At 43.5% G+C, this 27960-nt stretch overlaps 1 long non-coding RNA gene across 1 annotated transcript; it reads left to right on the forward strand.

The window, feature by feature from the left end:
- Positions 1–27960, forward strand: LOC115075679. The gene is made up of 3 exons (XR_003852569.1): positions 1–88; positions 16451–16527; positions 27567–27960. It is a non-coding gene; the product is annotated as an uncharacterized LOC115075679 (long non-coding RNA).

Here is a 27960-nt window from a genome sequence, read left to right on the forward strand (position 1 = left end):
CCTTTTCCCAGTGGCTGCCTTGTCCAGGCATGACACAGCTCTCCCCAGCCTGAGGCTGAGAGCTGAAAGCTGTGCTCTGCAGTGAAAGGTAGGAATGTGTTTGCAGAGGGCGGGCCCTGAACCTGTCCTGTCCTGGGCTGCAGAGCTGCAAGATGGCGGAGATAACCGGGCGAAAGCCAAAAAGCCATGTGGCACGCTGCTAATCGGGGAAGGGGGCAGCGCATGCTGCCTCAGCACGGGGCAGATCTGCGCGCCCCTGCCACGTGTGGGCTGGAGGCGGAGCAGAGGGGATCTGATGATTGCTGTCCCTGCCCGGTCCGGTCTAACGTCTGTTTCCATGAGACACCAGCAGAGGTGCATGGTCAGCCTGCGCAGGCAGCTGTTCGCTCTAAATCCACACCTTATGTACAAAGGTGCAGGAGTAAGTTACGTTCTTTCGGCTCCTTTTCCTCACCCGGGCACTCATTTTACCCGTGCCTGGTGCGGGAAACCCTTAAGGGCAGCAGGCTGGCTAAGATGCGCTGCCTTCCAGCTCTGTTGAATCTCACTCAGCAGAGAACAGACTTCGGCCGCCCTGTAAGAGAACCTTACAGGAAGTGAAGGGGTAAAAGCAGTGAAGTGTGGCAGGGTCCTAAATCTGGCCTTGCTTATCCTCCCACAAACCTTCCTTTCTTATTCCTTCTCTCCTTCCTTTTACCAGAGGTTGTCACTCCCTGCCAGGCCCCAGCAGGTTCCTTCTACTTCCCCACTGGAGATCAGGCATTGCACTAATCCCACTCTGGCCTCTGAAGCAGGATGAGGCTCCCTCCAGAGCTACTTGCAATGTTGCCCTCCATTGGCTCCTCGGTTTAGTTCCTTCCCGGGAGGCTGAGAGCTGCCTCTGGCAGAAGTTTAAAAGCCTGAGCCAAGAATGGCATTTAGGTCTCAGTTGCCATCTCAAAAATGTCCTTCATAGCACCACCAAGCTGGCAGAAGATGTAAAAAAACCCATTTCAGTGAGGACAGAGTTTGCATAGCAGTGGTTCTCAAATCTGGTCCTTGGAGCCTCCAGACAGGTCTGGGTTTGTTTGTTTATTTATTTTGGCAGGGGAGATACCCAAAATATGTAAATCAACCTTCAGCCCCCAGATGTGTCGGGGGGGGGCTGAAGTACTGGATTTGAGAGCCACTGGCGTTGTAAAGACCTTACTGAATGTGACCTGGGAGCAGCAGGCAGATGAGGCAAAGGCTAAAGGCGGTGGATATTGCCTTTCTTACAGAAGCCTGAGTAACTTGAAGGTTAGCAAGAAAAATAAAATATTGCTTGGCGATGTCAAGGAAATTAAGTACATTGAACCGATCCCATTAAAAAGAGAATAAAATAAACACTCTTGCTGCAAGTGACTCACAAGCTAACGACAGGTATGGATCTTCTGCACAAAAAAAAATACAGCAGGCTGTAAATTACCTGCACCCTCTATTGTCTCCAAACAAGAACAGAGTGGGGGAGGGCGGAGGCCTGGGAAACAGGTTAGGTGGACGGGTTCCTGGGAAACCGATTATTAGCTCAAGGCTTTTTTTTGACAGCCTTGAATGCTTACCGGTTGGTGCTGTTCGAGTCTGACAAAGCAAGAAAAGGGAGATGCCAGAGAAACACTGAAAAAACAGGACATTCAGCACGAGCTGCAAGAACACATTTAACATAAAAAAAAAAAAAAGATTTTATGAAATGCTGCCATAAATGCTCAACCAAGCCCAACAAAGCCTGCGAAAAGAGTGGAAACTGGGATCCGAATCCCTGCTCGCTGGGCTCCTGTAGCAGGCTAAAATCCCCAGAGCCCTACGTTTCCTGTCGGCCGCACAAGACAGAGCAGACAATGGGCCGACCTCTCTAGGTCCAATGCATCTATTGCTTTAGGAGGATGACCCTGTGGCAGGTCTGTGAGCGCTGGGTTCCCTGTCTCAGGGAGCAGCCCTGAGTGCCGCTCTGGTAATCGCAGGAGTGCCCGGCTGACTTCAAAGTAAGCTGGACAAGTTTCATTCATAGACAAAAGAGTTTTTCCCCTGCCCGAGTGCTGTATCCCCAGATACAATCTGTGTTCGCCCCAGCGGTTTCCTTCTGCTGCTTTTGGCTTGTAACCTAATTGAAACTAGAGCCTGGGGTAATCTTGCACCAGGAGCCTTCTTTGGCATCTGCCCAGGGATTTTCTCGCCAACTTATTTTCGTCCAGTCATTGCGGCGACAGGTCTCGGCGGGTGGCAAGGCACCAGGGACCCGTCCTGGGCCGTGCAATCACGGGTCACTAGTTAGTTAGTTAATCATTTATTTTATACACCGTCGTTCCAAGTGAAGATCGCAACGGTTTACAAAAGTAACATTCATCTTTGGGTCACTACATAAATTGGTGTAACACAACGCATACATTAGTGCTATACAATATAGTGTTACATGTACTTTGACATGAGACATATTGGGTATACATTGCAGCACACAGTTCTTTTACTTCTCGACTGAGGAGGGGTACAAGGATTAGTAGGGTTGGGATTCTGTTTAGTACTATACATGTTCGTAAGGAGAGGTCAAAAGCCGCTTAGCCCTCTCGTTACTTGGCGTCGCCATCGCGCAGTGACTGTGACTCCTCCCTCCCAGGAGCTTGCAGCATCCCCAGACCTGGCCAGTGCAGGGAGCCTGGAATCGGAGCACGGACACCAAGACACTGGGCCTGGTCCTTCCAGAACAATTCACGCACGCCAGTTTGTATAGAAGTTCAAAAGGACTCTCCAAGTTTTTTAGCTCCAAGGAAAATAAGAAACAGCCCCACCACCATATTTTGTAAAATCACACAATACAAGGGCTGGCTTTTGCCTGAAAGAAAGCTGCGCTGCAGCTTAAGAAGTATTTGAAAAGTACACAAGACAAATATTAAACCTTTTTATCAGCTAAGCATGTTACTGTTTTAATACAATCTATTTTTTTTTTAATTGTTTCAGTGGCTCCCAACAATTTTGCAGGACCTCTGGGAGCAACCGGGCTAACATTAGAGTCAGAGAAGATGAAGCAGAGCTTCCCAAGCTGTGGATGGGGATCCCAGCAGTAGCCTGCAGGCTTTAGCAGCAGCAGCACTAGTAGTGGAAGTCAGGGTGGGGCACTGCCCTTTCGTGCGTTTCTGTGGTAACAGGAAGCCCCGCACTAGAAGGGATCCAGAGCTGCTGCAGGGCCCGAGCTTACACTAACCCCCAGGCCTTTTGTGCTGACGCTGCCACTCGCAGATCGGATCGCTATCAGGCTTGGGGCCCGCCATGAGGGGAGAGGAGGGGCTCGGTGGAACCTGCCACTGTTCTTCTTTTCTCACCCCCTCTATTGCACCTACTCAAGAGAAAGACGTTGCGCCTGTCGTCGGTCTGCCCTCTCTTCTCACTAGATGACATCCATCTTTGGCCTTGGCCAAAAGGACAATGTTGCCATTGATCCTGGCCAGGGGGAGGTTTGGAGGAGGAAGCTATTTAAAGAGAATGATGAGAGGCAGGAGAGGCTTTAGGGTTGGATAACATGGAGAGGTATTGGTGATGGAAAGTGAGAGGGGGGAATGACAGAAGATCAACTGGGAGATGTAAGAGTTGATGGGGAGGGTGAGATAATGGGGTGAGATGGGGATAATGTAATGTAAATGAAAGGTTGGCGGGGGAGCGGGTGAGGTTTGGAGATGAGAGAAGGGATGGGGGTTGTGAGGAGGGAATAGGAGATGGGGGTGAAAGGGAGGGGATGACAAAGGATCAGTTGAGAGTTATGAGAAGGTCTTGGAGGTGAGAGAGGATCAGCTGGGGGGGGGGGGGGTATGAGGGAGAGGGGATAGGCTGGGGAGGTGAGAGGAGAGGAAATTGAGAGTGTGAGAAGGGAGAGAAGAACTGACTGTTGGAAGGGGACCGCACCTTTGGTTAATTTGTTTTGGGCATCTACAATTTTCAAGTGCTAGAATGGGGTCCATTGGCCACAGGTTTTTGGGAAGCCCTGAGATAATGCACAAACTCAGTACAACCTTCCCTTTATAGTATGGGATGATACAGAACTACACTGTGCACACATGACACGATGAAGGCAAACAATAGAAAACAAACGCGTGATTCCTTCCTTTAAAGCAACAGGACGCTCCAGTACACGACATTTGAGACTTCTGTCCCTGCCTCTCAAGGCCACACCTATCAGAAATGTCAATATTGAACCGAGTGCTCTGTTTTCTCATCAAACCCTCCTCACCTCTTTTATGGGGACTTAGCCAAGCCAACATTTGCCTGTTAGGTTAATTTGCCAGAAAGGGAAATACCCCTACTAGGAAATCAAAGCTAGCAAGGACCACAAACAGTATCTGTGAAAGTGGAGGGGGAGACCCCGATTGTACTGAGGAAACTCACCTTTATTTATATTCCAGCCAGCAAGCCACTGGTGCCTGGATTCAGGGACTTGTTACTTTTGTGGGTCACCGCACTTTTAATTTTTTACACGGGAGAAGTGGATCTTGCATCGATTTATTTTTCCATATAACGAAACCTTTTGCAGGATTATGCCGAACGCTATAATGAATTGTTTTTTGGAAGCAGCATGCTTTCGCTGGTTTGAGCTTTTCCCCAAGTGGAGTGGGGGTTGATGATGGGCCAAGCTTTTCAAAGGCTGAAGTGGGGAGGGCTCTAAGGATGCTGCTGCTGGCTAGCAGACTGATGAGCGGCAGCTTACAAACTGCAGCAGAACTGCCCAGGAAATGTAAAACAATACATGCATACACACACACACATATATACACACACACACACACGTTCAAAGGCAAGAAATATGGAGAATTCTGGGGCTAGCAAACACCATTTTGCAAGCCTTTTGATTTGGATAGAGTTTTATGTGACATTGCCTTGTTTCTCTGATATATTTTGCTCTGTCTGACATAGGAAGACATTAAAATTAAAGACCAAATCTAAGGAAGAATGTGTGTGGGCATGCTGATTACATGCTTGCGCGCATCAAAAGATCTTCATAATTATACGACATTTGAAGAGCTTGAATGAAAAGCTACCTGGGAGAGGGCTTGAACACAATGAGGAGATTCAAAGATATTTAATTTGATTAGAAATATTTTCTTTTTGTCATGCAGCACTGTGATAGTGGAATCTGGGCTTTTAATGTCACAGCGGGCAAGGAATTCCTGCAGTGACATCAGAGGCTTTGCAGTGCTATTGGAATCAATTGCAAGCACCTAGAGAGAGGACTGAGTTCTGTACCAGATGCATTTCAACCTCCTATTTTAAATGATAAAAGGGACCATGGACAGCCAAAGGCCACAGGGGTCACCCGTTGAATCTAGATGCCAGATACTTTTTTTGCTGAAAAGGATCCTAAGCTTTGGCAGCAGGTAGTGGGTGATGTGGTCCATACCATAAAGGCACATTGGTGGGGAAAAGGAATCGAGCCTGGTTCACAACTGTGTCAGCGCCGGAAGTTCATGCTGTCAATCCTTGCAAAATGCTATGGATATATACCAGGACCAGCCCAACCAACTTCTCCCCACGCTACCCAGCTTGATGACACTGGGATCCATTATGTTTTGTGTGAAAGGCTGAAATGGCATCCTGTCATAGAAGATGCAATGCTTCATTCCTGGAAATGAAATCCAGGATCTCTACAACCCATGCAGAAAAAATTATTTCCCTTGACTTGCTTTGACTATAGTGAGACCTGTGAGAAAACTGCTAGCTCACTAAGCAACTCTGTGATCACCAGGGCTGGATTTACATCTCACACGCCTCAAGGTGTTTGCCAGCCTCTGCATGCTCCTCTCCTCATTCCCTCCTACCAATAGGAGGAGAGTTGTATGTCTTACCTGCATCTACCTCTTTCTTTTGGCAGCTTCAGTCTGAACATGTGGTTGGCAGTAGGGCTCGTGAGACTACAGGGCCTGGCAGAGTTTTCACTTCAGATTCAATCAGCAGAGGAGGCGGCAAATGCAGATAAGGAAGCCCCTGTGCTCCTCCTGCTAGTGGGAGAGAAGACGTGGGGGAGGCTGTGGATCAGATCAAAGGTGACCTGCATGGTGCAAACACCCTTCAGCACATGTTGGCCAATGGGAAATGTGACCCTGGTGATCACATGGGACACCATCTAATCACACAGTCACATCTCATGAGCTTTCAGTTATGATCGACAGAGCCTGAGCTAGGCATAAGCAGACTATGTAATAACTTAGCATCCTGAGTAGTTCAAGGAGATCCGTGTTTAAAAATGTGATAAGGTAGTGGCCAGATCCAGAGAGATGCTGGGGTGCATAGGGAGAGACAGAACCAGTAGAGAAAAAGAGGTGATAATGCTGTGGTACAGATCATTGGTGAGGCCTCACTTAGAATACTGTGTGTAGTTCTGGAGGTCGTATCTCAGAAAGGATACAGAAATGCTAGAGACAGTTCTGAGAGGCAACTAAAACGATGCAGGTTTTGCACCAAAAGGTCTATGAGATGAGACTGAAGGACCTCAGTATGTATAACCTACAAGAAAGATGAGACAGAGGAGGGGAGGGGGACAGGACAGGGGGAAGAAGAGATATGATACAGTCATTTAAATACCTGAAAGGTATTAGTGCACTGGAAGCCAAGCTTTTTCAGTGGAAAGGAAACTATAGAACTAGGGGATATTATATGAAGCTCCAAGGGGGTAGACTCAAGAACAATGTCAGGAAATATTTTTTTCAAGAAGAGTGTGGTGGATGCCTGGAATGCCCTTCTGGAGGAGGCAGGGCCGGATTTAAAATTAAGGCACCCATAGGCAGAAGACTCACGGTAGGGGAATTTCCCATGGAAATCAGAGAACAGTGGGGAGAATCCCATTTTTCAGGCACTTTCAGAATTTGGCACCCAAGGCACGTGCCTATGTTGCCTATGCCCAAATCTTTCCCTGGGAGGAGATGACGGAGATGAATACTGTAACGGAACTTAAAAAGCATTGGGGCAAACAAAGAGGATCCCTAGTGGCGAGAGATGATAATGAAGCACTGGGGTAACCAACATAAAAAGGCAGTTCAGCCCAAAACAGCAGCAATACAACTAAGGTTTTGCTGCTTCCTAGAAGGCATTGGGTAACCAGCACAGAGTGGCAAATAGGGAAAGGGGCATGTGTGTTGGGTTCCATATGGGAATTTTTATGTGCATCTACCTAAAGTGGACAAATTGCTACTGGGTAGACTGGATGGGTCATTTTGATCTTTGTCTACTGTCATTTACTATGTAGTAATATTTCCCTGTGTCCCTCCACTCCTCCCCCTCCCCCCCCCCCCCCGCTTAGGGCACCACCTTTGACCATCTATACCGGTGATGGGCAAACTACAGCCCGCGGGCCAAATCCGGCCTTTAAAAAGGTTTTAATCTGGACCGCCTATCACTTGCGGATACTCTGTTAGGTGCGGCCCACCGATGCTCCGACCTGCCTGCCCAATGTCATCATCAAAGACCAAGTTAATGCCCTTGATGGCGCTTAAGCAGGGAGGTCAGAACATCGATGGGTGGCATGGGGACGCCAGGTTCTTTGGCACGCTGGTGGGGTTCCCATTCCCTGCCAGTAAGGAGAGAAAACATTCATTGGCACTGGCAGGGTTCCCACCCCCCTCCCCCACCAACGAGGAGAGACCCCATTTATCGGCGCTGGTGGGGTTCCCACCAGCGAGAAGAGATAGCAATGTGGCAGTGGCAACCCCTGGAGCCCAGCTGGTGGGGCCAAAGAAAAGATGTTGCGGCAGCAGCGCCCATTGGAGCCGAGGCCGGCGAGGTTGAAAATGAAGAAAAGGACATGGCAGGTCCAGGCCATCGGGGCCGAAAGAAGAGAAGGGAGACACATCAGCAGCAACCGCCGAAGGAGAAGAAAAGAGACTGGGTGGTGGGCCGCTGCTTCAACCCAGGCCATCGGGGATGAAAAATGAGTAGAGGTACAGTTTGTGTTTGGGAGTGTGCTTGTGAGTTTGCCTGTGAGACAGAGATTGGGAGCTTGCTTGTGTGTGTGAGAGAGATTGGGAGCCTGCTTGTGTGTGTGTGTCTGTGTGTGTGAGAGAGAGAAAGATTGGGAGCCTGCTTGTGTGTGTGTGAGAGAGAGAGATTGGGAGCCTGCTTGTGTGTGTGTGTCTTTGTGTGTGAGAGAGAGAAAGATTGGGAGCCTGCTTGTGTGTGTGTGAGAGAGAGAGAATGGGAGCCTGCTTGGGTGTGTGTGAGAGAGAGAGATTGGGAGCCTGCTTGGGTGTGTGTGCCTGTGTGTGTGTGTGAGAGAGAGAGATTGGGAGCCTGCTTGTGTCTGTGTGTCTGTGTGTGTGAGAGAGAGAAAGATTGGGAGCCTGCTTGTGTGTGTGTGAGAGAGAGAGATTGGGAGCCTGCTTGGGTGTGTGTGAGAGAGAGAGATTGGGAACCTGCTTGGGTGTGTGCGCCTGTGTGTGTGTGAGAGAGATTGGGAGCCTGCTTGTGTGTGTGAGAGAGAGAGATTGGGAGCCTGCTTGTGTGCCTGTGCCTGTGAAAGATTGTCTACAATCTAGGCTGACTGGAAATGAAATGTTTCCAGGTATGGAGTGGGCGGGAGGGGGGGGGGGGGGTTATCCTTATTCATTTTAATTATCAGATATTTGATATGTCTGCTGATTTGAAATATTTGATTGATTTTGAGGAAAAGTTGAAAGTTGTTTTTTTTTATCCTTATTCTTCTGAATTACTAAGAGGTGTTCTATTTGTCATCTGTTTTGAAATATGCTTTTTATTAGTTTGGTTTCCCCACTGTATTGATTGGTTTATATTTCTTGACTTTCTTTTAAGAGGAATGGTGATATTTCTGTTTTTGATTTATTGCACTGCGTATGAGTCTGGCTTTTCGAGGTTTCCAGTCCAGTTTTTCGTCTGCACCTTACTATTTGTACTTTATGGCCTGCATTTCTGACCTGAGGTTAGCTGGTCTGCTAGCTGGGAAAACGCCTGTTGGATTGAAGGTTTTTCTGATTTTGGCAGAGGCTGGGGATCCATGACTGAAGGGGCTTCCTTTGGTGCTAGCAACAAGGATGGTGCTTTTAAGCCTGCCGGATGCTGAAATGCCTGCAGCAGGTTTTGGAAATTTGATTGAGTCGAGATCCGGCCCCTCCCTCTGGCCCTCAATATCTTATAATGTGGCCCCAGCACAAAAACGTTTGCCCACCCCTGATCTATACAGTATTACAAGATTCATACTGATTTAAAAGTAAAAACAAAATAACCGCCTTACTTTTTATAAAGCTGTGTCAGACAAATGATCCGAAGCTCTTCCCTAAAATCAGCTGTGTCCTATTCTGCTATGAGCAAGTACGTTGGGCGCTGGGTAGTAAATGGGAGAAAATCTTTAGTACCTAAGCCCCACGTGGCTATCCCCTTCATGACCACCCAGCCCTGATTTCCAGGGTAGGGGGAACGCCAGCATTGTCTTGTTGTATTTGATTTGTCAGGTGAAGGGAATTTAAAAAAAAAAAAAAGATCAGGTGATGATTTAATTATAGCTTTTCTGACTTGGATCCAGGATGTCAGAGCGTTGTGAAACGTCTCTGCCCGCCGTGGCAGGACACTGTGAAAACAAGCACAGATGTGCTGCTGGTGTGCAGCTCGGGGGAACGTGGGAGAGGCCTAACCAACAAAACAGGGGAACTTTGGGGGACCGAGAGAGACAGGGAAAGACATTTCAGAGGGGGAGACTGGGACAGGGGTCGGCAACCCACCCTCCACCCCTCTACTTCCAGGACCTTGGAATGCCAGGAAAAAAGGGTGGGAGGGGAGAGAGAAGCCTTGCCGGCAAGAGGTTATTCAAAGGGGGAGAGAGAGGAAGGGAGGCAGCCTGTCCCTCTGTGCCTGCATGGCAGCCATTCTCAAAAGTCCTGGGCCCAGCGCCCAGATCTCATGCCATGGCGACAGCAGCACACCAAGAAAGCGCCGGCCGGCCAGTGCTTTTTGAGAAGGTGCTTGTGCAGTGCCAGCACCGAGATCGTGTGGCAGTCGGGAGCAGCGGCGTGCCAACGAACATGCTCCCTGCACGTGCGCCAGCTTCTAGCACCTGTGCCAAGGGGTGGCCTAGGATCGCGAGGCTGCTGTCCAGCCTCTTCCACATCCCAGAATCAGGATCACACTGGGACCCAGGAGAACAGAGGCAGACCTCAGACTTTTAAAGAGACAGCGTAGCCTAGGAAACTCCAAAATACGTTTAAAAAAAACAAACCAAAAACTGTTTTTCTCAGCAAAAAATGTACATATAGCTATTTACCTTCTTAATCCTTTGCCAACATTTGTTTAAGATAAAGCAGAGGTTAAAAATGTTTTTTTTTTCTATAGTCTGAAGACTTTCATCCTTTATTATATATTTCTGTACACTACTGAAGAAAATACCTTTCCACAAGCACTTCGGTTATACCTTTTATTATCTTTTTTCCCTCTGATTAGCAATTATGCCTTAGATTAGAACCACACTACTTTTAACACTGTTTAACAGAATTCTTAACGTCTTGGCATTTTCATTTAATGACATTGAAAAGATTCAGAACACAGAAGCATTCCACTTAATGAAACCACAAAATGAAGTGAGAATCCATCCAAAGCACGATCAGTGAGGTCCCTTCAAGTATCACAATTCGCCAAACACTGCTATTAGAAAGGAAAATATATAAAATGCGTTAGGGGAGATAATGAGATATGACTACCCCATATTTCACACCTTCAGTCGCGGTGCCCCCTTATAATCATTCGTCTCCCCCAGGGCCTTTTTATCCATAGGGCAAATGGGGCACTTGCCCAGGACCCAAAGCCTTAGAGGGACCGAGCTTGATCCCAAAAAACAATTAAAGAAAGAATAAAATGGTAAAAAATAAAATAAAATAAAATAGAAGGGAAGGTAAAATAAGAAAGCTAAGTAACCTGCCCATATTATCTTCTTGTTGACAAGGATGGACTGAGTCCATGGTTCGTAAATTCTGCAAACATTTTATACGGTGAGGAGTGGCGAGGGGTCCCTCTTAGTGACGTTTGCCCGGGGACTCATAGAGGCTTAAAATGGACCTGGTCTCCCCTACTCAAACTGGGCCTCTTCATCTTATTTTTTTTTTCCATTTTTACGATTTCTGGCAATTAAAATTAAATGTGAGAAGTGGCAGCGATGACAACCGGCCTCTAACCGAGCGGTCCGTGCTACTCTTGTTTCAATGTGGCTTCATAATCCTCCCTTTAAGCACGAGGCTGTTAATCAAAGAAACACACTCCTCATCTTTCCTCAACACTCCCCAGTGCGGGCCCTGTTTCGATGCTTCCTCATCAGATCATGTCCGTACCACTCAGAGCATTGATGTATAAGGAGGCGAGCCATAAAGCAAAACAAAATAAACAGGGTCTCCTTGGATATGGGTTATCCTCCCCAGATTATTATTATTATTACTACCGTCATAGGTATAATGCAGGCCCGATGTGCTCGCTGCTGTCCAGAGACGCCGAATGGACAGCCTTGGGGCTTGCAGTCTAGTCAAGACAGACAGAATGCACAATGAAAACCAAAGAAGAGGCTTTGAGTTAAGTCAGAAGGGCAGCAAGGCCATGACTGACAGGATTTAAGAGAGGTGGAGTATCGAGGTTTATTACAAGGATTTATTTCTCGCTTTACTACCATGGGACTCAGAGTGAGGTGCAAGGTTATCAGGTGGCTTACATAAGTACGATAAGCACTGAATGGATAAGTATGATATCCATGCTGAACGGATATATAATTCGGAAGCAGCGGAATATAAGTTTTAAAAAAATAAAATAAGCATGTACATTTAATACAATGTCAGTTACATTAAAAAAAACAACAACAATTATGACTGCATATAAGATAGAATGGTATAGTACAGTTTATCCCGGACTGGTACATGTAATACAGAACAGTGAATGGTGCAATGTGGGGCCAAATTAAACTGTCCTATGGAAAGAGGATAAACATTCCATTCACTAGAGTTAGGGAGAGTAGGTTTGGTGAAAAAGCACATCTGGCCTCAAGTGGAAGAGAGTTCCAGAGCCTGGGGAGGAATAAGAAGGTGCACTTCCTGGTTTGGGTGGGCCTGGAGTCTGGAAGGTGCAGAATGAAACCTGTTTCAGATCTTAGCCTGCGGATGGGCTTATAGGGTGACAAGCAGTCTCTTAGGTAGCCCTTTCAGGACTTTGATTTGGGCTCAGTAGGGAACTAGAAGCCAGCGGAGGTCTTGGAGTATTGGGGTAATAGTAATCGGAGACAGAGTTCTGTGCTAGCTGTAGGCATTGAAGGAACTAGTGTGAGAGTGTGCTACAGATATGATATTTCCTTAAGTTGTCCTTTCCATACCATTTAGTTGGTGCTGTTTTCCAAGATAGCTCAACTGCTGAGGTCCTTTGCCATCATATGCATTTTGTTGTTTGGTTGAAACCGGACCGCCAAGAATCCTTCATCTTCCAGTATATTACAAGGCACTCCAGATTAAAAAGGGAAGAGGTAGGGAGTTTACTGTCTTAAAACAGGCAAACATAACAGTTCCAACAAAACACAGATAATTGAACCTGTAGGGATTTTCCATCATTTTCTTAAACTTTGTATTGCATCTCACATTGAGATTAAATTGGTCTGCAAATGCAGCCCTGACTGGATAAAGTAAAAGACTGGGAAAATGTTGATTCACCGTTTTGTTCTGGACAGCCAGATGGAATGGAATGCAGGAATGGAAAACTCCTGTGTCTTCCAACATGGACGTGTAGAAGGCTGTTGCGCCTGAGATGAGCAAGCGGGGAGGGAATTTGCAAAACAAGAACAACATTTGCCAAGCACAGAGAAATGCGGGATCTTCTGAAGATCTATAATAGTGTAAATATAGCGCGTGAATGAATGAATGAATATATTTGTACTGCATATCTTATGGCTCATGACAGTGCAGACCACAAATAGTTCCAGAATCGTGAGGAAATTCCTGGTCAAACTATTGGCGACCCCCATGGATGGCCATGGAAGTTACTGGAGGAGCCGACGGAAATCTCCAGCATTTTCGTGGTTTGAAGTCAATTTTTATTTTAACTACAAATGTTTTACTGTTGTGATGTGATTGAATTATTCTCATGCCAGTTTTTATTTTGAGAGGGAGGCCTTTCCCCATTTACTTCCTTGGTGGTTGCCGATGTCGTGCTTGGGTGACTGAGGCGATCCTTGTCACCCTGAGAACTGGAGAGGCGCCTGCTCCGAGCTGTCTCTTTTCAGTGGCCAGCAAGACTCGCCAGAGTAGTGGTACCCATCTTCACTCCTTCTCCAGCTTGAGAACAAAACCTCTGCAGCTCACCAGCAACCTGACACAGTGCCAGCTCTTTTAAACTATTTATTGCAGCTTCTGTAGAAGAGCTTACAAGAGCAGTGCCACAGAGGCAATACAGTCATGGTGGTTTACTATGGAAAGTAATTTGTTTGTTTATCCCACAGTTTACGTACAAAAAAAAAATCTTCTTAGTTAATTACCAAACTCTAGAAACATGAAGGTCCTTATTCAATAAAGATTTTTCTTAGTCACTACTCTTCTTCATGTCTTGCCACATCATTTCACCTCATAGCAACTCACACCAAAAGTAATCATTAAAACCCACAGACCTCGTACAGCATAACTATGTCAATAAGTCTACCTGCCAAGATCAAGACTGGCCTTGAGATCCAGTGTGTCCACAATGAGTTGCCTATACAGCGATTCTATGTTGTGTGGATGTAAGAGGCCTTAAAAAAAAAAAAAGATTGATATAGAATCATCGTGGCTAATCATGCAGAGGAAGTGAACTATGCTAGGCAATTTTACCACAAAGCCCCACAGTCCCTGAATGGTCCTGATCAAGAATTAACTAAGAGCTTGGAAATAGCCAATTAGCAGAGTCAGGACATGCTCAGGAACCAATATTTTTCAAAAGGTGGTGCTGAACAAAGTGCATCCCCATATGTGCAAGTGTATGTGTGATATGGAAAACTATGCTAGTGGCTCGTTACTGCTAGTAGGAACATTCTGAAACAAAATAATTTAAATTTTCCTATTCCATCTTTAGCCCCCTAGCCCATCCTCTAGCATAGGAGCCAAATTCTGAAAATGATTGGGGGTACAGAACTCAACACAAGTTACTGGGCTGGTGAGTTTTATCGAAACTCACTCTTTGCAAGACACCTTCCATTGGTGAAAGTCTGAAAACCACTACTCTCCTGCTCTTTGACCTCATCACCCAGAGTCTGTGCAGATGCTGATGTAAGGGACACATCTGGGGCACTCTTACACATCAATCGTCGAAGCCTCCAGATGTTGAGAGCAGCAAACTGCAGAACAAGCTTTTTTTTTCACCGAATACAGAACCATTAAAGCAGTGGTTTCTTGTGTTAGTAATAACATTCAATATGGGGAGAGGAGAACTTGCATTTTAAACTCTGCCTAGCATGTGGAGAAATTAGTGCCATATGATCTACAAAATAAATAATGGAAACTTCAGATTCTGGAAAAACAATATTATGCCAAAAATGACGTGTTTGAAGTATTTCTTTTACAGTCTGTCTCCTTCTCACCCTTCATCCTGAATGTAATTGGATTTTTATATATGTATATTTATGGAATCAAACAATTCAAGCCAATAATTCAATGTATCTCAAACTTGGTTTGACATTTCATTGAAGGAATGAAGACAGGCATAAGCTTTTTTTTTTTTTTAATAAAATGAAGCTTTCCTATATGAACCTTTCTATATAAATGTCATTTACCAAATAATAATTATACTGAAGGCCCCAGAGTAATTTTATGTATCATGGATATTCAATGTCTTGCATTAAAAAAGCATTGAAAGCAACTTTCTATGCAAATTGTAATAATCTATTGATTAAGGGAAACACACCTATGATGTCACGATTCATCTGTGCCATACCGTACTCTCAATATTCTTATAAAATCAAACAAATTATTCGTAGACATTGGCATATTGTTCAGGAGGATGTTACTTTTAGAGTTTTTCCAATTGTTACATATGAGAAGAACAGAAATTTGCGTCAGATGCTTACATCTTCAGCTGTGAGACAGGAAAAGTATGCAAATGAAGTGTGGGGCCAATTCTCAGGTGGGTTGTGTTTCATTTGTACCCGTCTATTAACCATTCAGACATTTTGGCATGTGAGCAGCATGTTTTTCCTGGCCATTTTACCTGTGTGAGGTCGCAGGTGGTTTATGTGATAGCGTGACCTTGCCAAAAGATTTATACTGGCCAAATGCGGAGGAAAGTTTGCACTCGAGTTATGGAATATTTTAAGCTGTACAGAATGGGGAAACTGCAAGCGCCTTTAGTAGAGCATTGGCTCCAGTTCAATCATGTTATACAGGAAGTAAAACATTTTGTTATTTACCAAGCTGAGATGGAAAAGGGGTGGCGATATCTCCCGGTTACTCACTCAATGGGAGCAGCTCTTCTTCATTTTTTATTGGGACACTCTATATGCCCAAGAGGTTTAAATAGAGAGATCTGGTGGTCTGTCTTTTTGTAAAAACTTTGGGGTTTAAGACATTGGTGAAGGAGTCATAGGGCAATACTGAGTGTTAAATATATAATTTGTTTTGTGAATGGCTTAACGTATGAATGTTATTACTAATGTAAATACCTATACCTAATGTTATTCTCTTTCTTTTCTTCTCTCCTCCCAGTTCTATTACCTTGTTATTTGTAACTGCTTCCTTCTACACAAATAGGTTTTTGAATTGTTTACTGTACACCCCTGTTATATGTAAACCGGCATGATGTGTTTGCAACATGAATGCCGGTATATAAAAATTTTAAATAAATAAATAAATAAATAAATAAATGAATGAAATGTATGTAAAAATATAATGTTATTTGGTACATTGGGACTCTTCATATGTTTTCTGTTTATCAAATAATAACAAACACTTACTATATTTTCTGCACAAATATGAACAGAAAAGATCTAGGGTCAGTTGAACTAAAGGGTTTATCCCATTTTGTGGAAAATGTTTAGTACCTTGGCTCCAACATAGGAGAAAACCTTTAGTACATATGCCCAGAGCTTCCAAGTTACCCAGGGAGCTTTTAGGCCAGACCAGGATTGCTAACGACTCTCTATGCTGAGGCATCCTGGGACCTGCAGCCTTGATTTCAGTGGGCAGAATCAGGGGCTACAGATACCACGCTGCTTGGTGCCACTGAGAGATTGTGGGGGATGTATCCAATTGGTGGAGATTGGTCATGTGTTTCCGGGCGGTGTAGTATTAAGAGAACGGTGAATACTGCGCATGTACCGTGTATTTTTGAAGGGGACACTCCCATCTGTTGTTGATAGGAGATGTCATTTGGTGAAAACCTTTACGTTTATGTTTAGTGATGCTTATGGAGCTGGTTTGTGTTTGTGAAAGCTGGTATTGATAAACTTCTTTATCGTTGTTATTTCTAGTAAGTGTGATGAAGAAACATCTTCAACAAGTAAAAGGATCTAAGTTTGCACACATGTGAACAACTGGCACATCAAAGGTAACAGGATAGTTGCAAGAAGTATTATAAATATAAACATCTTTTCAGTGGATTGTTGCACATCAGATGGACAGGCAAGTGGAAAGTAGTGAAAAACTATATATTTTGTAATTTATTCACTTGCTGGATTTCAATATATGAGAAAAAGAGGCCCTATCATCCTGCAGTTAAAAAACCACAGTAGTTTCTGCTTCAAATACAAGGCTAGAGAGTCAGTGGAGTCCAGTCCGAAGCCTGATATGGAAGTATTCCCCTGAGGAAGCCACTGGTGGGTGGTGAAACAAGTGGCCCTTGTTGGGATTATTCAGAAGAATTGTAGAGGAAGGGATTGTTTGAAATAATATAAATTAAATATTAAGAAAAGGAAAAGGGGATTGTCTTGAAGTAATATAGATGGAACTACATGTATGAGATATTAATTTGGTTAGTTAGACAATTATGTGTTAGCGAGCTGGGATTATAAGTAATTTTTAATGAGGGTGGATGGATGGATGAATCTGTTTAGCTTGATCATATGCCTCAGTATTATTAGGGTTAAAAAACATTTTGTATGATTTTTCAATAAAGATATTTAGATATTTTACATTCATACATTTGATGAAATGTATGTAAAAATATAATGTTATTTGGTATATTGGGACTCTTCATATGTTTTCTGTTTATCAATTAATAACAAACACGTACTATATTTTCTGCACAAATATGAACAGAAAAGATCTAGGGTCAGTTGAACTAAAGGGTTTATCCCATTTTGCGGAAAATGTTTAGTACCTTGGCTCCAACATAGGAGAAAACCTTTAGTGCCTGTGCCCAGAGCTTCCAAGTTACCCAGGGAGCTTTTAGGCCAGACCAGGATTGCTAACGACTCTCTTTGCTGAGGCATCCTGGGACCTGCATGCAGCCTTGATTTCAGTGGGCAGAATCAGGGGCTACAGATACCACGCTGCTTTGGGATGTAAGTTCAAAACCAGGGCTGGCCAAAAAAGTCTCCCTCCTGGAACTGGGTAATGCGGCAGCTCTGTAAGCCCCTTAGTAGCACACGCAGAAGCCAACTGGACAATGCACTCCGCTTATGTGAACTTCCATTGTAAGCCCATTCTATATACAGAACAGCTGTTCAAACTCCCAGTATGTTTCTCGCGTCATTGATGTATAAACCAATAGTGCGCTAACGTGCCTAGCAAATGGGAAGTTTTTAGAGAGTGAATTTGATGGCTGCAGCTCTAACATAAACTCAATTGAATTGCCTTTTTACCGAGTCAGCCTTATTCCTACTTCTAACCCCTGGTTTACCTTGAACATAGAATCTATCCCATACCGTAGAGTAAGAAATTGTGAGGTGGTAAGAGGAACCGCACTAGGCGGTAGTAAATGTCTTTTGATCGCTGAAGTTTCTCACATTGTGCTGTATGAGCATAAAAAAGCAATACTGTATATATATCTGATCATGACAAACGTTGCAAAGTTTATTGTCTGGTATTGTCCAATGGTGGTAGAACCAAACCACAGAGCCTTTAACAATGATTTATTTAAGGCACAGAAGGAAAGCTGGGAGGGAGGTTTTCTTGGACGAAAGGTGGAAAACAGAGTCACTGTGGCTTTCCAGCTGTGTCGCATGCAGGCAAGAGGCGCGCACATCTGTCCCAGCAAGACATACGTTTTCCAAAAGTTGTTAGGAATGTGAAACAATGCGAAGCAAGTCTAGACTGATCTCAAGAGCAAATGCAAAAAGCCTTGGAGGAAATGACTCAACTGTGCTGCCTATAACAATGTTTCTCACTTATAGTGATGGAGGTGCTAATGGATGTCACATTTCCATAAACACTAGAAGGCAACGTGCTGGAATGTATTATATTTGTTTACTGTATAAAGTATTTCTTGAAATAGAATTTGAGTGCTATAATAATGTCAAAGATTTTAAGGCAAGACTTCAGTTTCTTGTAATCTAGGTGTTTTGGGTTTTTTTCTATGAGAGACTTTTGGTGGGGGGGTCTATGCAATAAGCTTAGGGTGCATGCTAACACTGTTTTAGTGTGCACTCAAATTAGATTTTAGTGGGTGCATGAGAAATAGTGTGAGATGCTCTCCTCCACCCGCTATTTAGCGTGCACTTCCTAAATCCTAAAAAGTAACACTTGCCTTGGGCACGAGATTAACTTTTTAGCTCACAGGCTATTTAAAGGGTTAGTTTTGGACATTACTGATGGAGGAGATGGAACTGTTGAAGCAGGAGATGTGGGAAACGTGTAACAGAGGGCAGGGGAAATGGAGGACATGGGGAAGAGTGAAAAAGAGAGAAGCGGGAGCCAGATAGATACCAACACACATCTAAGCACTTAAAAAAAAAAAATCCAATTTTGTTTACACAAGAAATACTGTTTTGCAACCAAGAGTTCACTGATGACAATAGTTGTACACTGCACAGTGTGTAAGAGACATTGTTGTAACTATTGCAAATGCAGGTCCATCCCACAAGTTCCAATCATATACCTTGCTTGTGCTGCAACGTTGCACTGCATATGTTTCACATCCTGCGCGGCCTCAGATGGCAAGAACAGTCTGCAGGACAGATGTTGCAGCAGAGACACAGCTGCAATGGTTGAGTTGTTAAGTGTCAGGGTCTCTTCGAAACACACAATAGCTGCGCTTTCAGTTGATGTCCTCTAATGTAGAAAACAAAAGGAAGAAACAAAATATGTGCTTTCTGACATATTTTTCAGGGAACAAAGAAAGTTATTCAAGAAGATGAAGTATCCCCTTACCAGGTAAACTGAGGAGAGAGACCCAGACCAGCCCTCAGTACTGTACCTCGGCGCAGCCTGGTTCAGAGCCAGCAATGGAAGATCAGGAGTTGTGCTGGTTAGCACTCAAGAACAGCGGGGTGAATAGGGTGGGTTACCCTATAGCCAAAGGGAGCCCGACAGGGCACAGCCCGACCCATAGTACCTGGGAAGGCAACACCACCACGGTTTCCCCCATTCCTCCCAGGGAAAACAGCTCTCTCTACAGAGCACCACCACCTAGGGCCTGCAGTTCAAAACCCACAACCACCTTACCGTAAGTCATTCATGAACGCATAGAAAGGAGAAAAGGAGGGATGATCACCAGGCTGCCTTTTACCACCCAAGTTTGGATGCCCACCTCCAACTCTGGTCAATGGCCCTCTGAGGTAAATAACCAACATCAGGAGTGGACAATTCCTGTCCTTGAGGGCCACCAATCAGTCAGGGTTTCAGGATATTCCTAATGAATATGCACGACATAGATTTGCAGGCCCACTGCCTCAACTGTATACAAATATGATCCACGCATATGCACGAGGATATCCTGAAGGATAGCCTGAAATCCTGACTGGTGGGTGGCCCCCGAGGACTAGAATAGCCCACCCCTGGCATAGATGGACGCTGCAAAACTGGAGAGTAGCTTCAGGGGATGGGGCACATAGCAGCTAGAATTTGCTTTCCTGGCTTATGGTGGTGATCATTGCTTTCACTGATGGGGTTGGTCTGTCTGAGGCTTCAGCAGGAACGACAACACTACAGGAGATCCATGCAGAGTGGGAGCTAAGATGCCAATGTCCCTTTGACTCGGGGCCGGCAGATTTCATTCCCTAGCATCAGTGGGATGGATGTGCTGGGCTGGCTGAGGCACCTTCTGATGCAGGTCCTTTTCCTCCTTGGCAGACATCTGAGATGTGTGCTTCTGATCTGATTTTTCCTCTCCTGGAAGTCTTCCTTTCTTTCATCTTCTCTTCTGGAGTTCAGATACTTTCTCACTTCTGTCCTCGGCACTGACAACATTCCCATGTGCCAAGCTTGCTTTTTATACAGGTTTGCCCCAGGGGGGCTGAGCTGAACTGTACAAGCTCAGTTTAGTGTGTACAGGACGATGATCACATTTGAATTTGATCAAATGAAGCTTTTGTTCTTGTCTGGGACAGAAGGTGATATATGCTGTAATGATATAGTGGTATTAATACTGGTCTCTGCGTGAAAGATAGCATTTAAGTATAAGGCAGGAACGGTTTGAAGCAGGGAGTTAAGATGCTTGTTCTATCAGGACTACATCTCCCAGGTTCCCCAGCATCTACTTCAAGAAAGGTGGGGCAGGAAAGGGCGGAGTCAGAGGGTGTCATCGGTGGCCCACCGATGGGCTGCTAGTTCCCAAAGAGGGCTAGCAAGTTGTAAGACTTTGGATTGATGTGATAGGAACATTGCGGAATGTTAGTTTTGATATAGCACAACTCATAAGCAAGCTCTAAGAAAAATAAATACATATAAATAACAAGAGAAGAAAGAAAGCCTAGAGTCCGCTTAATCAAACAGGGTGCCCTAATTGGGCCTCTAGTCAATTTCAAGAAGAAGAATTTTTGCTTTACCTTAAGTTTAAAGTTATTGACTAAAGCACCTGTTTAGGAAAGACAAGCTCCATATTAGGGGCGGCAGGAAGGCTGAGCAATATGCACACAGACATATTAGGTTGAAGGTACCTTAACTTGTGCTGGGGCAGTTTGCGTTCATTTTGTGATTTAAAACCTATTAATGTTTGGACTGCTGAGTTCATACGGTTAAAGTTCAGCACTTTAGGACCAATGCTTAATTCATTTTGCTTTAGGCTTTTGGGGAACTGTGGTGTTGGAAAATCCTGAACCTTTAAGTTGGAAATGTATCTGGTCATTAATTGTCTGTAACTTGGGCTGCAAGCCACCTCCTTAGCACTGCAGGCTGTAAGGGCTATGCTGGCCAATCCCTTGGAACCTCTGGCATGCAATCCTGTAAAAATCCCAAAACACAAAAGCTTGGAGCAGAGAATATGCACCCCAAATACTCAAGATCAAATACCAAAGGAGATGCAAAAAGAATGAATTGTATGTAGAAAACCAAAATCTTTTAAATTCAAAATGGCAACTCCATTGCTCAGTTGTCAAGCATAACAATTCCCTTTAGGGTCCCCCGACACGGACCCTGTATTTTGCCCGAAGGCTGCATCGGGAGGGACAAGTTAAATTCTTTGAACCTGAAACATAAATAACATACGTATAAATATTCATAAAGACAGGACCGCTAATGATGGTACACATTTTCAAAAATAGGCCGATAAAGCATACCTTAGATGCAGAATAACATTCACGAAACTGACAAGGCAAGGAGAGCGGAGGGAAAGGACAGAATCCAGCGTTTAAAGGTAACAGCCTTGAGACTACGCCCCACATCTCAATATGTATATTTTTAGCTTGCTTATGTTTCTTACTATGTTTATGAACCTATTGTTTTACCCTGCTTAGAGCTGTGAATAAGTGGCTAGAATTGTTTAAAAAACATGCATACAAGCTATTTTTGTTGTAGCCTCAGGCCGTTTAGCACACAAATGCTATTAGGGGATAGAAGCTACCGGACTTTTTTTTTCCAGCCAGTATTTGACGCTTCTAAGTAGTGGCAACTTTTTTTTTCTCCTTGCTGCATGAACCCCTGGGAAATGATAGGAAGGGATGGATTAGGGAACAGAGTAGCTCTTTTCAGCTCTGTTCTGTCTGCTCCAGCCTCACCCCTTCTCCTGAACCGTTTAGGCTGCTGCCTGGGAGGAGGGGAGGGACTGGATGGAGCAGGAAGTTCTCAGCAGTGCATTGGCCAATAGAAGAGTTGGGGCGTCTGACTTGTATGCTGTGATCAAGTGCATACATAACAGCACCAGAATTATTAGCCATTCGGTTCACTGTAATTTTAATTACTGTAATTTAACATTATTATGAGTCTTTTTCTTCTTTTAACCATTTTATGAAACACATATACAACCTTTTGTCATGATAATAAAGCTTCCTTCCTATAGGTCAAACTGAGAAAAGCGCCAGTGGGATAGAGGGAACCTCATGTAGTGATTGAACCCTGCGGTCAGTTGCAGGGGTCAGGACACTGGGCAGTTGCCCTGATTTCCTCCCCCACCCCTCAAGGAGAGCCCTGCATCTGAGTACTGGCGGTTTGTTTTTCTAGGAAAAAAAAAAAGCAATGGAAGCTGAAGTTTTGTGCACACTAATAGGGTTCATAAAGTACTGAGGCTATTTTTTCATATGTGTGCGTTACATGTGATGTTTCAAAGGTCATGTTACATTTCTTAGCACTTACATGCTACATTTTTTTGCTTGAGGTCAAAAAGACCATACAAGTGCTTAGCAGATTTATGTATACTTTGTGTTTAAGTGCCTGAGAAATTCATTTGCTTAGATAGATTAGCAAAATTCTAAGTCCAGCATTCACTAAGGCATTGCTCATGGGCCTTTCAGCTGCCCCACATCTACAAGATCTTACCATCATCTGAAGTCACTGAGTATCTTCTCCATATATTCACCTCTACAGGCTTCCATTAGAGATGTGAATCGGAACCGAAATCGGATCCGATTCTGGTTCCGATTCACATCTATAGAGATGTGAATCGGAACTGAAATCGGATCCGATTCCGGTTCCGATTCACATCTCTAGCTTCCATTGCCTTCAGTATCATAACTGTAATTGTCTATAATAATCATGGAATTCCATCTGTTTTAAAAAGGCACACTGTACATCTCCGTTAATCAGTAGATTTTAAGCTTGCCCTGCACTTTTCAGTAGAGGATTTGAAGAATAGGAGAATGAACCAAGAAAACAGCCGTGTGCATCACTCACAGTTAAAATAAATAATAAGTAATTTCAGCTAAAACTTTCATCTGCTTGTTCAGATTTGTCCTCCTCTCAGTGACTTCTAAATTCGTCCAGCTACAGGAATCCTGGACATGGCATATGAAGGGGGAAAAAAAAAAAAGGAAATACAAAAAGGAAATAGGATCATATTTTCAAAGCACCAAGCGATTTCCTGAACAGCTGCTGCAGGGACATTTCTAATAAAATGATTTCCCCTTGCAACGGGGCCATTCCTAAGGCACCCAGAAAACAGAAAAGCACCAAGAGAATGTGGCACACTCACAAGCTCCCTCTGATTGGCTGTTCACCTTACACACAGAAGCTATAGAGTATAAAGCCCAGCGTACACAGACCTGCTTTTATGAGTAATGGAGTAATGGCATGTGAGGCTTATTAGATTAAGCAAACTCTAAAATCTATTTCTAATCTAATCAAATCTAAATTTGCTTGACCCGCACCTTTTTACAGGAAAAGCCATTACATAATAGCAATAGTATACAATAGATAGCACAACAATATATCATCAATGCAATGATTAGCTAATGCAATATCATAAAATACAATAAATAAAAAATAGATCATAAAAATTCCACACGTAATAATACAGAATAAAATACATTAACCTAAATAACTGTGGTCCAAGCCACTCTTCTCTAAGCCAAAACTCAACTAAACTAAACTAAATGAAATTCATAGTGAACACAGTAACCCATACCACTTAACCCCATCCTCATCCCCAAATAACTACCCACAAACATCAAAGTCCCTGGTCACTCCCAAAGGAGCTCCCAAAGCTAGCCTTTTGTCAAAATGTAAATATCATTCAGTACTGCTATTTTCTTTTTAGAGGCTACCATGCAACTAAACTTATACACTATATCCTGGGTGCACATAAATTTGTTTACACAGAGTGAGGAGACATTCCCAGAAGTGGAGTTGGGGAGGGTTTTGGACTTTCACGCATATTTTGGGATTTTCAAAATTATGCATGCAAATGTCATAAAAAAAACCCTCCTGAATACAGACTGGCAGGTGTAATTGTATGCAGGTAGTTTTGGTGGGATAACTTTCAAAGTTTACACATGTGTATAAGTTTGCTTTGAAAACTGGTGTAAATTCCTTGTGTATTTGATTTTAATTTTATGCAGGCTGTTAGTAAAATTACCCCCTTCATCCATCAGAGCAATCAAGACAATGTTAAATGATCCTAAAACAAATTAGCACAAACTGAGAAATAACATTCAGAAACTGTGCTGGTGTAAGAAGTGGGATTTGAGGGCTGGCTCAATGGCTTAGCAGCATGTACTGTACATGGCCATGTGGAAAAGTCAGGTTTGTTTCCTGGGCCTGACCTTTGCTCTCCAGAATGCCTAAGGATTTTGTGGAGGCATAGCCCTCTGTAAGGAGGGTAGGGAGGGACTTCCAGCAATTGCTCAGTGGTGACACCTACAGGCTAGAATGACAAATGTATAAGGTTCTGGAGAGAATTTTGCTGTGTGGCCCCCAGCCAAGTTCTGCCATTGCAATAGATGGGAGGGAGTTTAAAAAATACGGGAAAATACCCCAGGTAGTTGTGAATGAAGGCTTATGGCACTGTTGACCAACAGAGGCTGCTTTTGATTGAGCTGGAAGAGTCAAGAAGCAGGCGATAACAACCAGTCCAAAAACGAATGGCTACATTATCCTGTAGAGCTACGTCACTTGAAAATGTCACAGCGTCAGTTTAGCCAAAAGCTGATTTCATGCGGATAAACGAAATGAAAATCAAATGCCTTATTCACTTAATTTTATGAGTCCGTGCACTGCATTTTGTTCCCCATATATGGAATTCTGCCTTTCATGTAGGATGCCAGGAAATGCTGTGCTGCACTTTTTTACCCTGCCAGTGAAATCACAAGTCAGCAATAGCTGGTGTCGAAAAAGCCTGGAATCAGCAGCAAAACAATTCCCATGCACAAAACGAAAACAAACTTTGCCAGCACACTGCCACTGCTTTCAATGAGAAATGCCGAAGTTAACAATCTGGCATGATGCTGGCTGCAGATCGGAGCAAGATGTAATGTCGACATGTTGACTACAGTGTTTTGCATTGAAATTAATAGAGATAGCTTAGAAATCTCTCGCTTTATAATAAAAAAAATATTTGCTATTTTTTCTAAGGACTTTATTCTGCGCTGTGCCGGTACCGCGTGCGGTATGGCCTTTTCACACACGATAAGGCCCTACAGCACGTGATTATGGCTGCATCACGGTGGTGTTATTATAATTAGGGGAAGGGGAGGAGAGTGGGAGGGGTTATCTCCAGGCAGCGCTGTGGGCGATAATGTTTTTCACTTTATTGCCGGCAGCACAGCAAGAACTAACTGTACCTTTTCCTGTGGCGCTATGGGGGCGATAGTGTGTGTGGTGCGGCCGCACCGAGGCAGGCGAAATCGCACCGTCGTGATGCGGCCGGCTGCCCACTATCGCCTCCCCGCCCCCTTTTTTTTTTTCACGCCTCATCATTCTGCTATAAATAAATATAAATATAGCAGAATGATGAATCTAGGGGTATGGAAGAGAGAATGTTTTAAACAGGGCCAAGAGACTTTGGCCAGGTGTGTTAAATTTTAAGAGAACCTACAACATAAGTGACTCGAAGTCAGCCAGGTTGGAAAGCTAATGAAGACTATCGTATTACAGAAAGCCAGGGGAAAATAATACACTTTTTTTTTCTCTCTATTTGAAAGCTTGACATATACCAAGAAAACAATGTTCCCTCCCTGATGCGCTCCAGTTCCCTGGTGATGGTAAAGCCATAGTGGTATTTATATACCTATAGTCGTTACAGCCACTGACAATAAACTGGTTTATCCTTAGAGCAGGTTGTGTGATATTTCACCCCAAACAATCTTATAATGGGGGCCAATGTGCTAAAGTGCGTTAACACCAGCTCTTAATGAATGTAAATGTAGAAAGCATCAAGCATTTTGACAGCCAGTGTTAAAGAGTGCAAATAGGGCACGCCGCGCATTACCACAGATGCTAAAGTACATTTATTTATTTCAGACACTTGTATGCCACCTTATCCCAGGTTCAAGGCAGCTCACAAAGATACATACATATTAAAAAGTTAAAAACGGACGCATAAATAGAAAGATACATACACAGTAAAAGTAATGTACACATATAACTTAAATATCAGAAAAATGTGTATCCTAAAAATCAGAGGAACACCAATTCTGCAAACAAAACCATTAAAATTAAAACAACTTAAAAGTCTCAGAAAAAAGAAAGGCCTTTAGTTGTTTCCTAAAGGTTTATGGACATGATTTCTTTCTTAAGGTTTCCGGAAGCTGACTCCCTAGGGAGGGTGCCATAGCAGCAATATCCTTTCCTTAGATTCATTCAGCCAAGAAAGTCAGTACATCCAAAAGGCATTTGCCTATGAATCAAAGAGCTCTGCTGGGTCGATAAATTCTTGATAGAGAGAGAATACAAAGAGGGGCATCATTGCTCAGTACTCTATGGACCATCATAAGAATCTTAAATTGGGTCCTCCAGGCAACCAGATGCCAATGCAATACCGGACTGGTGATATATGGCACCTGTAAGGATTCTAGCAGCTGAATTCATTACTACCTGAAGAGCTTTAATGATATAGTGAGGGGAGGCCAAGGTAAATAAAATTACAATAATCAAGGCTGGAGACAAAAACTTGACCTTTTAAGTTTCTGGCAAGAGAAAATCCACAAAGATTTTAGAATAGGAAGAGTTAGACCCCTTTCTCAATTACAGTGGTGTATGACTAAGATGCTAATTTAGTAGATGTTGTAGTTGTTTTATGACCACTTTATATTGGTTTGCAGTTCAGCGTAGAATATCTGACTAGTTCCATTGATGCAGATCTTTATCTAGCTGACACCTCCATCGTGGATTGGAACGTTGCATATATTTTTTGTTCTCTGTCAATTGTAAACAAAAAGTACTTATCTTCGATGGAGAAACTGTGCAATTGAGAAATGATTTGGGATAATACGTTTCTTTTGAATGGAAGGCTTGATGAGTGATTTTATTGTTTGCTATTTTCTTCTCACGCCACACCTTCCAAGTATGGATCAGATAAAGCAACTGACTTGCTGACTTCTTTTTGATTAATTTGATGTAAGCTTTTTGGATAAGTGTCTAGAATTACCCTACTGAAGACTGTGTTGAGCTTTTTTTTTTTTTTTTTAAATATATACATGTATTATTAACATTGTGGTATTCTCACTGTTTGCTCCATACATGATTTATATATATATATATATATATATATATATATATATATATATGTACTCTTTTAGTGGTGTTGATTTTATCAACATTTTTTCCCGTTCTTTGCTAAAGGTAAATTCATCAATGATCCCAACTAAATCAGACCCGGGCACCTTGACACATGTCTGCTTGATGGAGATGTCTTCCCTTCTTCAAGCAATGCCATTACTTTATCCTCTAATTTTGTAGCTTCACTAGTTCTGTCTCTTTTTTGGTCACATGAAGAAGGACCCCTGCTTGTTTCAGAAAGCTCATATACAACATTTTTTTATGTTGGGACGGTAAAACATGTTGGACCTTGCTCTGCAAAGACCCCATTTTTCTCCAGGACCAATACGGAAACTAGAACTGCGCTACTCACTCTCTATCATTCACTTCTCTACTGATCCTTGGAAGAGTCGTACCTTAGACTAATTGACGGTGAGACCTATTGGACTCTAAAGTAAGATTCCCACTTATTTTATTA

Source organism: Rhinatrema bivittatum, chromosome 14, assembly GCF_901001135.1.
Source record: "Rhinatrema bivittatum chromosome 14, aRhiBiv1.1, whole genome shotgun sequence".
NCBI lineage: Eukaryota > Metazoa > Chordata > Amphibia > Gymnophiona > Rhinatrematidae > Rhinatrema > Rhinatrema bivittatum.